Source organism: Atractosteus spatula, chromosome 10, assembly GCF_055471065.1.
Source record: "Atractosteus spatula isolate fAtrSpa1 chromosome 10, fAtrSpa1.hap1, whole genome shotgun sequence".
Taxonomy (NCBI): Eukaryota; Metazoa; Chordata; class Actinopteri; order Semionotiformes; family Lepisosteidae; genus Atractosteus; species Atractosteus spatula.
The window spans coordinates 11,102,691-11,112,319 of record NC_142715.1 but is presented as its reverse complement, the minus strand read 5'-3'; the positions used below and the strand labels follow the sequence as shown (position 1 = coordinate 11,112,319).

General features: G+C 43.9%; 4 non-coding genes across 4 annotated transcripts; 2 read left to right on the top strand and 2 right to left on the bottom strand.

The window, feature by feature from the left end:
• The first annotated feature begins 2,764 nt into the window (after nucleotides 1-2,764).
• On the top strand, nucleotides 2,765-2,838 carry trnat-agu (transfer RNA threonine (anticodon AGU)). Its single transcript has one exon. It is a non-coding gene; the product is annotated as a tRNA-Thr (tRNA).
• A 1,014-nt stretch (nucleotides 2,839-3,852) lies between these two features.
• Nucleotides 3,853-3,934, bottom strand: trnal-aag (transfer RNA leucine (anticodon AAG)). The gene has a single exon. It is a non-coding gene; the product is annotated as a tRNA-Leu (tRNA).
• Nucleotides 3,935-5,284: 1,350 nt separating this feature from the next.
• On the bottom strand, nucleotides 5,285-5,426 carry LOC148825015 (U4 spliceosomal RNA). The gene has a single exon (XR_016093256.1). It is a non-coding gene; the product is annotated as a U4 spliceosomal RNA (small nuclear RNA).
• A 1,155-nt stretch (nucleotides 5,427-6,581) lies between these two features.
• On the top strand, nucleotides 6,582-6,653 carry trnaw-cca (transfer RNA tryptophan (anticodon CCA)). The gene has a single exon. It is a non-coding gene; the product is annotated as a tRNA-Trp (tRNA).
• The last annotated feature ends 2,976 nt before the right edge of the window (nucleotides 6,654-9,629 follow it).

The window sequence follows — 9,629 nt, the reverse complement described above, 5'->3', positions numbered from 1 at the left end:
GTATGACATCAAACACCTTTCAACCTCAGTGTCAATCAATGTCTCACTGTGTAAGACATCTCCCATGGCAGCCTTGAGGTAAAAGCTTCCTGCTTTTCCTCTCTGTTTTACTGCCTGCTCTGTGACTTCAGGGGTGGAGTCAGCACTCGCTTGGGAGTGGCTGACCTCATCCAGGCAGGAACCCTTCCATTCAATCAGATAGACTGAGGGAGGGAGAGGGGGCGGGTCTCCGCCTCCTCCAGTGGAGAGTATCAGCTCATTCACGCTTCCGGCAGCCTTGGGGAGCGGTTGTCTCTGTCCTAATAAAACTTGTTCAAGCCTGGCCAGGCGGGCAGCTACTGAATCCTTTTGTTCAGCTTTATCTAGCCCTTTCTCTTCCCCGGTGTTCTCATGGAACTTAGGACGCTGGGTGTGGTCCTGTGTGCCTGCTTTGGAACGGGGCTTAGCCAGCTCAGCAGCCTGTGCTCCTTCAAGCAGGGGGGAATTAACCCTGCTGGCTCTGACGGCGAACACAGTCGCTTTAACAGCTTTTTGCTCAGAGCGACTTTGGACATCATACTCCCAGGCTTTCTGCACGAATCTCTTAATATCAGTCATTTTCATGGTCTGTGCATCTGTATGCATTAAGATCATCTTTCTGACTGACGGGTGGAGATTCGCAATGAATAAACCCTTGAAATGTGTGTTCTCTTCACAACCCTCATCATTTCGCCCTGCAAAATAAGTTCATCTAAGTCTCTCGTAATATTCGCGAGGGGACTCTGCTCTCTCGTGCTTAATGTTAAGGGCATTAGATACTCAAAACAAGTACATAACTCTTAGGAATTAAATTGATATCAACTGGTTGGGATAACAATTGAATTCTCAAGGAGCAATGCATTGAAGTTGAATACTCATCCAATCTCTGGGGATTCAGATCTCCTGCGGGATCTCTGGCTCCGTGCCAGGCTGTGCTGTGCGGCTTGCGACGATGCACTGCTGATGCTCACTGACCGGCTAGTTAGTGTTGGCTTTAACTAGCAGAGTTTGTGCACAGGAGAAAAGATGAATGTGGGTCCCAGCAAGTCATGAAGCGCTAGTTCTGAATAGTGATTCAGCTGTCCACAGTTCCAACCTGTTCACGAGGCTTGCTGCTGATGCTAACCTCGGGTGGATCCTTTGGTTACTCTCTGTCAACCTCCGCTCTCGACTCTTAGAACAGAGGAAAGTTCTGGCACTTGGACACACTGGCCGTTCCGTGGTTGTCCAGGCTCAGGATGGTCAGGAGGCGCGCTGCGAGAATGTCCTACCCTTGGGAGCCTTCTGCTCCTGGGCCGTCCTGCCCTGGAATTCTCCTTTAGAATTCTCCTTAGAAAAGTCTTTAGAATAGTCTTGGAGCTCTGTGTTGCCTGTTTTTACCTGGAGGAACTTCAGCTTATTCATTGGCTGAAAGTTCCATGGGCATCAGAATCCCACGTGGGTTACTCGGCCCTACCAGTCCCTGATTGGTTGATCAAGGTGAGATGTGAGTCACTTACTCCTGACACTTAGGAATGCAGTCCATCTGGCACTCCCTAGACAGATAGGACCAATGGATGACCATTGATCATGATAGCCAGGCTTAGCTAAGTGCATCCCCCTTTGGGAGCTGTCCCTTATCAAAAGAAAACATCTTTAAATCAGCCTGCATGAATAGTTTCTCTGTGGCTGCACCACAGAGATGAACAGAGAGATGAGGCCTCATTTGGGAAAGCACAGCAACACTTAATTCTGTCTTCCTAACAAGCATTGCCGCTACACGGGTTTGCTTCAACCTTTGATAAAAAAAGTGATCTGATCTGAAACTGCCCAGCTTACAATCTCTGAGGTAGTTGTCACTAAACTCGGACGTGGTGTGGCACACATGTGCCATGTGCCTTTACTTTTGTAAAAAACTGGTATCGGGAAGAGTTTCTTAATATTTCTTTTGATTAGCATGGAAGAAAATGTGATCATTACCTATGGAATTTCCCGCCAGCGTGGAGCTTGAATTCACAACCTTGAGATTCAGTGTTCAAGAGTCACAGAAGAGGTCGGCCTGGTCTTCAGTTTGCCAACGATAAGCTCCGGCAGTGCTCCTCTGTAAAGCAGATTGTTCGGATCGGTTATGTGGGACGGCACTTCGATACTAAGATCGTTTTCAGCACACACATGGTTTCCCCCCTTCACGCAAAAAACATAGACGAAGGAAGCTCTCTTGTCTTGGGCTGCTGACTCCCGGATTTAAAGCGCTCTGGGTGCCAGCTAAGTCTCTAACAAGCACACTATAAAGACAGGAATTACACTTTGCTCACGTCACGCATGGAATGGCGAGGCTACTTGTTCCAATATTATCTAGTCTCACCTCATATGGTGCCGATTCCTGGTTTTCATTTAAGAAAGAGCACTGCAAACACCGTAAACAGTGCAAAACGTGTGATGAAAGAAGTCTTTTCCCCCCTTTGTCTAAAGCAGAACACAGTGGAGTCATGCCGAGGGTTGTGAGATCAAGATTTCAGTGGAGCACTGTCGTCTACGTCTTTAGCTACATGAGTTGGACATCCTCTTGTACACGGAAAGCAGATTGAGATCCTCTCACATGAAAAGTGCCAGATAAAAGCCATTTCTCATCCTTTCTCTTAGTGCTGGAGCTATCGCATGTAAATGAGGCAACTTGCAAGGCGAGCAGGCTCGGTGCACACCGAACGCAGATGTCTCAGAGCAGTTGAGACGTGTCCAAGCGGCTGTCAAAGGACGGCCCTTTGCCGGCACCGTGGCTTAGTTGGCTAAAGCGCCTGTCTAGTAAACAGGAGATCCTGGGTCCGATTCCCAGCGGTGCCTTTCTTCCTGTCTTACTGTACAGAATTTATCCTTACGGGCAAATCCCATGCCTTTTAATTCAGGTGAATGCAAGTGTTCGTTTCCTTTCTGGAACAACTTGTTTTGAAAGAAATCTATACAGCTTGCGAAAGATGAAACACAAATCTTGCTTATCAGTGAAGAAGAGGTACTCCCAGCAGGCCAGCTAATACCAGCAAAGTTTTTTTTTTCACCCTAACCCAGAGACTGGAGAAAAGCGAGGCACCTGTGGCTCTGCAGTGTAATCAGTTCGCGAGTTCGGCGGTTAGCTGAAAGAGTGGTAAATGGAGCTCGCCCCAGCCCGTCCTTATTCTTTTAAAGAGGATAAAAAATTAACTTTGCCGCCATTACTACCAGCTTTAAAAGACTGCCATGGGCACGGAAAAAAACACACTACAGATGACTTTTCTGGAACCGAAGCAGAGATTCCTTTACGAACCAACTGATAAAGCTCAGCCAGTGAATACTGTTAACAGAATGTGAAAGCACGATCAACTTTGTAACTGCAACCACAGGAAAAACAGCAAGAAGCAGGCTCCATTCCCCATTTAAATCTGTCGTGCGAGGCATGCTTTTTGAACGCATGAAGTAAATCCCACGATCGCTTTTGAACTTGGACAAAGTACTTCCAAAGGAGCGCTATGCGCAAAGATTTAACAAGCTCAACCCCCGCCAACGATTCGGTGTGAAGAAGCAGAACATTCAAGTTTCACAGACAGAAGCAGCACGCCAGCACAGCCAACATTAAAACGGAGGGCACACTACGATTTGCATTGACACAAAAGTGATCTGGGCAGACGTCGTTCCCTGCATAACGCAAAAAGTGGCAAAGCGCTTTTGGGTTGAGAGGACGCAAGAAGGTTTTTGTTTTGTGCCTTGATGTCAAGCTGAGAAAGTATCTTTAAACACTTTGCTTAGTTTCTCGAGAGACTGCCAAAAAGCAGCTCCCTCCCTTTCGTCTGAAGTCAGCTGAAAGGGGGTCTCGACAGAAGCACCCGGCAGCAGTGGGATTCGAACCCACGCCCCCAAAGAGACTGGAGCCTTAATCCAGCACCTTAGACCACTCGGCCACACTACCCGCTGTGCGCTGTCTCTTTGTCTCATTACTTGCCGGGAGGAAGCCGGGTGGGTTTTGCTCGTCGCCCGACTTAGTGGCGTTATGACCGTGGAACCGACTGCACCTGCTTTTTCTGAGATGCTTCCCCTCTCATGGCGAGATCTCGACTTCTTTAACACCTCTGGATAAAGATCTTCTGTGGAGCAGGTTTCAGACCTCTGCGTACAGCACCCTTGATGTCATTTTATTTTTACAGCAGCCGCATCCGGAAAGTTGTGTCTTTTACGTTTTATTTGAACAACAAAACTACATACAATACAAACAAGAGCACATATAACGTATCAAGAAAATCATCAGGGGCACATGCTATAATACAATTACACTTTATGAAAAACGATTACACAAGGTAAATAAAGATAAGGTCCGCACAGCTTGTTCTTACATTTCGAAAGAGTCTGTAAATACCCCTTTACATCTATTTTGAACTGTTCAAACGTAGGACTCTTCCCAGACCATTTCACTTTATACCACATTCCTAAACGAGAATGCATCTCCTGTTTTAGAACTATTTTGGGTGGTATGGCTTATACAACACACCCACAGTATTCTAATGGTGGACTGCAGATCTGTGCTATAGTTCAGTCGAATTCGAAGGATCCAGCAATCATACTGGATTTGACTGGGATTCTGAAATGTCTCTTGCAAAGGTATTCGGGTTTGCTTGAACCTTTAATAAAATAGTGATCTGAAACTACCCAGCTTACAATCTCTGAGGTTCTTGTGGCAAAGCACAGTCATACCTGACCTGTCTGGAATGACTACTGAGAGTCTTTATCCAGAAGCGACGGCACCACTCCCAGTAGAATGAGAGAGAAATACAGCATGACATGGGGAGTCATGGGGCTCCCACAGTTTGTTTTTCCTCATGTTACTGATTTTTTCACTAACATTTTGACCTTTTCACAATCAGACCTTTTTTCACATTTAATAAAATCTTTTAACCAGCAAACCGGTTTTATCGGTTTGTGAGGTTTGTGAATGCATGCAGTAAGTCCTTATTGAACTAGGACAAAATATTCCTGATGGAGTGCTGTGCGCAAACATTAAATAAACTCGACCTTTGCAGATGATTCGGCATGAAGAAGCAGAAGATTAATTTTTCACAGACAAGCAGCACACCAGTACAACCAATATTAAAATTTAATTGACAGCTCACAAACATTTGCACTGACTCAAAGGTGATCTCAACGGACGTTGTTCCCTGCATAACGCTGAAAGAGCTGAAGAACATTTCTGTTGAGAAGACAAAAACACGCTTCTTTGTGCTATGATGATACAATGACAAAATTTGTCTTTAAACACCTTGCTTAGCCTCTCACGAGACTGTCAAAAATTGCTCCCACTGATTGTATTTCAAATCAGAGGAAGCGGGGTATTGGGAAATGTTTTCAACTAGCAATAACTGCGCCTCTGCTAAACCTCATAGACGACGATACTGCCACTGTGCAAAGCTGACGGTTGCCAGGCAACCATGGGGCTCCTATGGAAATTGCGATTAATCATCTCATGATATGCCATTGCTGTAACGCTTCACATTTGTCTTCCCCTTATAGCTTTAGGTTTACATAGGTTTAACTATTTCATAGTTTACATCCTTTGGATACATAGGGCATTCTGAGAAAACCACTGCTCATTTTCAGCAGTAGATGACAGAGCCTTGATGATGATGACAGAGCAAAGATATAAGATAACAGAGCAATGTTCTCGGATTTTGCACAAACAAATCCTAACTTCCTGAAAGTATTACAGCACATTTGCGTCTGACTTTCTGTAGCTTCAGGATGACTGACACGACTGGACAAACACAATCTGTGGCATTTAGCACGAATAGCATGAATAGTCTAGCAGGCATTGTGTTGTCTCACTGCAATACAATACCACTGCGGTTCGTGACTCTCTAGGAAACAGTCCACCTGGCCCTGAAACCCATTCGAACGTCTAGCGACAGTATTGAACAATATCATGATTCCTTCGCGATATGTGGAATCAGCACAAATGCTGGAGAAAGCTTCCGATATCAGTGGCATTATCGTATGATGTTCTGAGGGACTCTGTGGCGTGTGCGTTGATGGTGTAGTGTCGGGCATAGCTGTCTTCCAAGACAGACCCCAAGACAGCTGGGGTCGGTTCAAGCCCAATGCATCGACAGCCGTTTTCAAATGCTGTTGAAAACTGTTAGGAAGCTATTCACCTATACATTTTTGAAAGCACTAAAGCACAGCCAGTTTGAATTCTGGAGAATCATACAGGTGATTCTGAGTGATGTCTGCATCCACGCAATTTGATAAATGCTAAATGGAGAGAGGATTCTGTGTTAATTGTGCTTCTCCTGGGAGAGGTCAAGTTGAGAAGTTCACGATAAAAGGGTGGTAAATATCCTGTCCAGGAATATCGGGGCTGTAGGGGGTCAGATCTATAGATGTAGTAAACACATTAGTGGAGACGGTGTGTCTGGTCTCTGTGAGAGAGCCGGGCGGGAAGAATAATCTGTGGTCTGGGAAGAAGAGACCCTCGGAGGCGCTCCACACAGGAGAGAATGAAAAAAATATATATTTTTCAGGGACGCTGATTTTTCTCTTTGAGGGAATTAAAAGCATGTATAGCGAGTGATTTCGTGGCGCAACGGTAGCGCGTTTGACTCCAGATCAGAAGGTTGCGTGTTCAAATCACGTCAAGGTCAGCTGATGGGTTTGCAGGTGCTGCTGGTGCCAAACCCGGAAATTACACCACGCTGTTCAGTTTTATCTGTACACCACATAGGTAATCTGAACGAAATAACAGAACAGTACAGAACACGCAGTCAGGAGCTTATGCAGCGTTTCATCTTGAACACGACAAGAGAAAAGGCACACTGCACATCCGCGAAACATCACGTCTGACTTTAGAGAAAGTGACATCAGAGAATGGAAGTTTCAGACCGCTTTTTTGTTACAGGTTCAAGCAAACCTGAAAGTTAGGGAGTGTTTGGTCACTTTTGTATGAAAAAGTGTCTGAAGCCTGTAATTATAATTTGCCCTTTTTTAATTGTGGTTGAAATCCACTCCCATGTACCAAGACCTTACAGTATATTCATGTTTACTTAAATGACTAACTATTGGACTATTGGACATTAGTTGGTGTTTTTTTTGTAACGATTTGCTATTTCATGCAGGAAAGAAAGGAACCCAGACCCAACGTTTGCTTTCAGGTGCGGTTCATTTACATAACGGACATCTATTTCTGAGGAGCCTGATTTAAATCACACAACCCCGGTAGAAGTCGAATCGACAATCTTATAAACCGAAATCAGACGCGTTATCCATTAAACCACTAGCCCGTCACGTAACTCAATTGCACCATGGTGAGTTCAGCGCCGCTACTAGTAATACCCCACCCCCATCTTCAATTTCTACGTGAGAAACGTGTTTTCTACATTTTTATCAGTTTTAAAAAATCATCACTTTTAAGCAGACAAAGCCTTTATGTGTTGCTCTGAATTTCTAATTGATTTAGAATTCCAAGAAAAAAGAGTTTTGTTCCACAACGGCGTGAAATGATCACGTCTTTCACTCTACTTCTCTCTAGTAGTAAAGCAGATCTTGCTAGGTGAGCATTTGCTCCGGTAAATTAGGTCACTTTTCATGTTAACTCACTTCTTCTAAACACAACATTTCCTGGTGCATGTTTTCTCCATGAAAAAAGACATTTTCCCTTACATGATTTCTCGTTTTGTTTCATCAAAGAGTACAGAAAGAAGAAAGAAAGAAAGGAAAAGTGTCGTAAATGAACTCTGTCGCCCTTGGGAGATGTCAAGCGCATTGGACATGAAAAGTGCACAATAAAAGCCATTTCTCTTCGTGTCGGGGCTCCTATTGAATGTAAAGGAGGGAACGTGCTCAGCCAGCCGACTCAGCGCTTACTGAACGCAGGTGTCTCAGAGCGGTGTGTCCAAGTGGCAGTAAAAGAGGAGAATTCTGCCGGCGCCGTGGCTTAGTTGGTTAAAGTACCTGTCTAGTTAACGGGAAATCCTGGCTCCAAATCCTAGCAGTCCATCGCCTGTGTTGCACTGGACACCCTGTAGATCATCAAAAGCATATTGAGCTCCTTGGTAATGAAATTGCCGGATAAAAGCCATTTCACATCCTTTCTCAACATGCTCAGCGAGAAGGCTCACCGCACACCGAACGAAGATGTGACAGAGCAGTGTGTGCAATTGGCTGTAAAAGGATATTCCTTCGCCCTCGTTGTGGCTTAGTTGGTTAAAGCTCCTGTCTAGTAAACAGGAAATCCTGGGTTCAAATCCCAGCGGTGCCTTTCTTCCTGTCTTCTCGCACCGTTTATTGATATAGACAACATGCTTCTGCATTATGTTTAAAAGAAGTGTTCATTTCCTTTTTGGCACAGGTTATTTTTCAAGAAATCCACACATTGCGAAAGATAAAGTGCTCATCTTTCTTATCAATGCAAAAGAATTACTGCCAGCTGGCAAGAAAATGACAACGATTTGTTTTTACTTTAGACAAAAATCTGTGAATGTAGAAAAAATACGACATGTGTTAGTTTCTATGCCACACTCAGGGTGTCCTTCAGTTAAACACAACGTTGGTAGATCAAAGGCACGCAGAGACACACTTCGAATTAATCCGATCTAAACATTACCTTCTCTAAATGTGATTGAGTTTCTTTCCACGTCCTTAGCCATCTTGATGTTTGCAGAGATTTTCAACTTTTGACACGAGTCAAACTACGAGTAAATAGTTGAGTACCTAAGTCAATATCACCGGGAATGTGAAAATAAATGTAAACATCAATATTTCTGCTGTCTCCTGAGAAACACAAGTATAGAGTCAAAACACAATAAATAATGCTAAGAAATTATTCAGTTAACACCCAGATGTGACAAAACACATTTAAGACTTACATCCCCTTTAAATATGTATTTCCTTAATATCAGTTCTCTTCCCTCCCCAGGGCACTTGCAAATTCACTATAGCATATTAAAAGCTGTGTGTAAGTCTTACATGTGTTCTGTCACATCTGGGTGTTAAATTAATAGATGTGTTGTGTTATTTAATATGATTTGACTCTACGCTTGTGTTTCTCGGGAGACAGCAGAAATATTGGGGATTTGCGGCTACAGAAAATAATGTGAACTTTACAGGCTAAAGTAAGGTTACGTTAAAGAAACAAAAACTTATTGTCACCCTTTTTAACGTGATTTTTTAAGACATTTGTTCGGAATAGTATATCTTCTCGTGTCTTTGGCTGTTATCCTACAATAACGGTGGTGAAATAGCAGGAATGTGCGGAAAGAATCGGAGATTGAACAGAAGACTCATCCAGTCGATAGTAAGGTTGTGTAGGACCGCACACACTACGATGTCAGTGTTGAGTAGCGTGGTTTAAAAGCTTCTTCACGAACCAGGAAGGAGTAGAAACCTAAAGTCTTCTGATCCGTAATCAGACACGTTATCCAGTGTGCCATTGGCGTTTGCATCGCGTTCCGATACAGCACCACATTCAGTTCAGAGCCGCTACTATTCATGTGTTTTGTACGTGTGTCTAGTTACTACGTCTTTCATTATGTCTGGTTTAAAATAATGTATCTTTAAAACAGACAAAGAGTTTATGAGTCTCCCTGAAATTCACACACGAAGAATAAAAGATATCGCGTTTA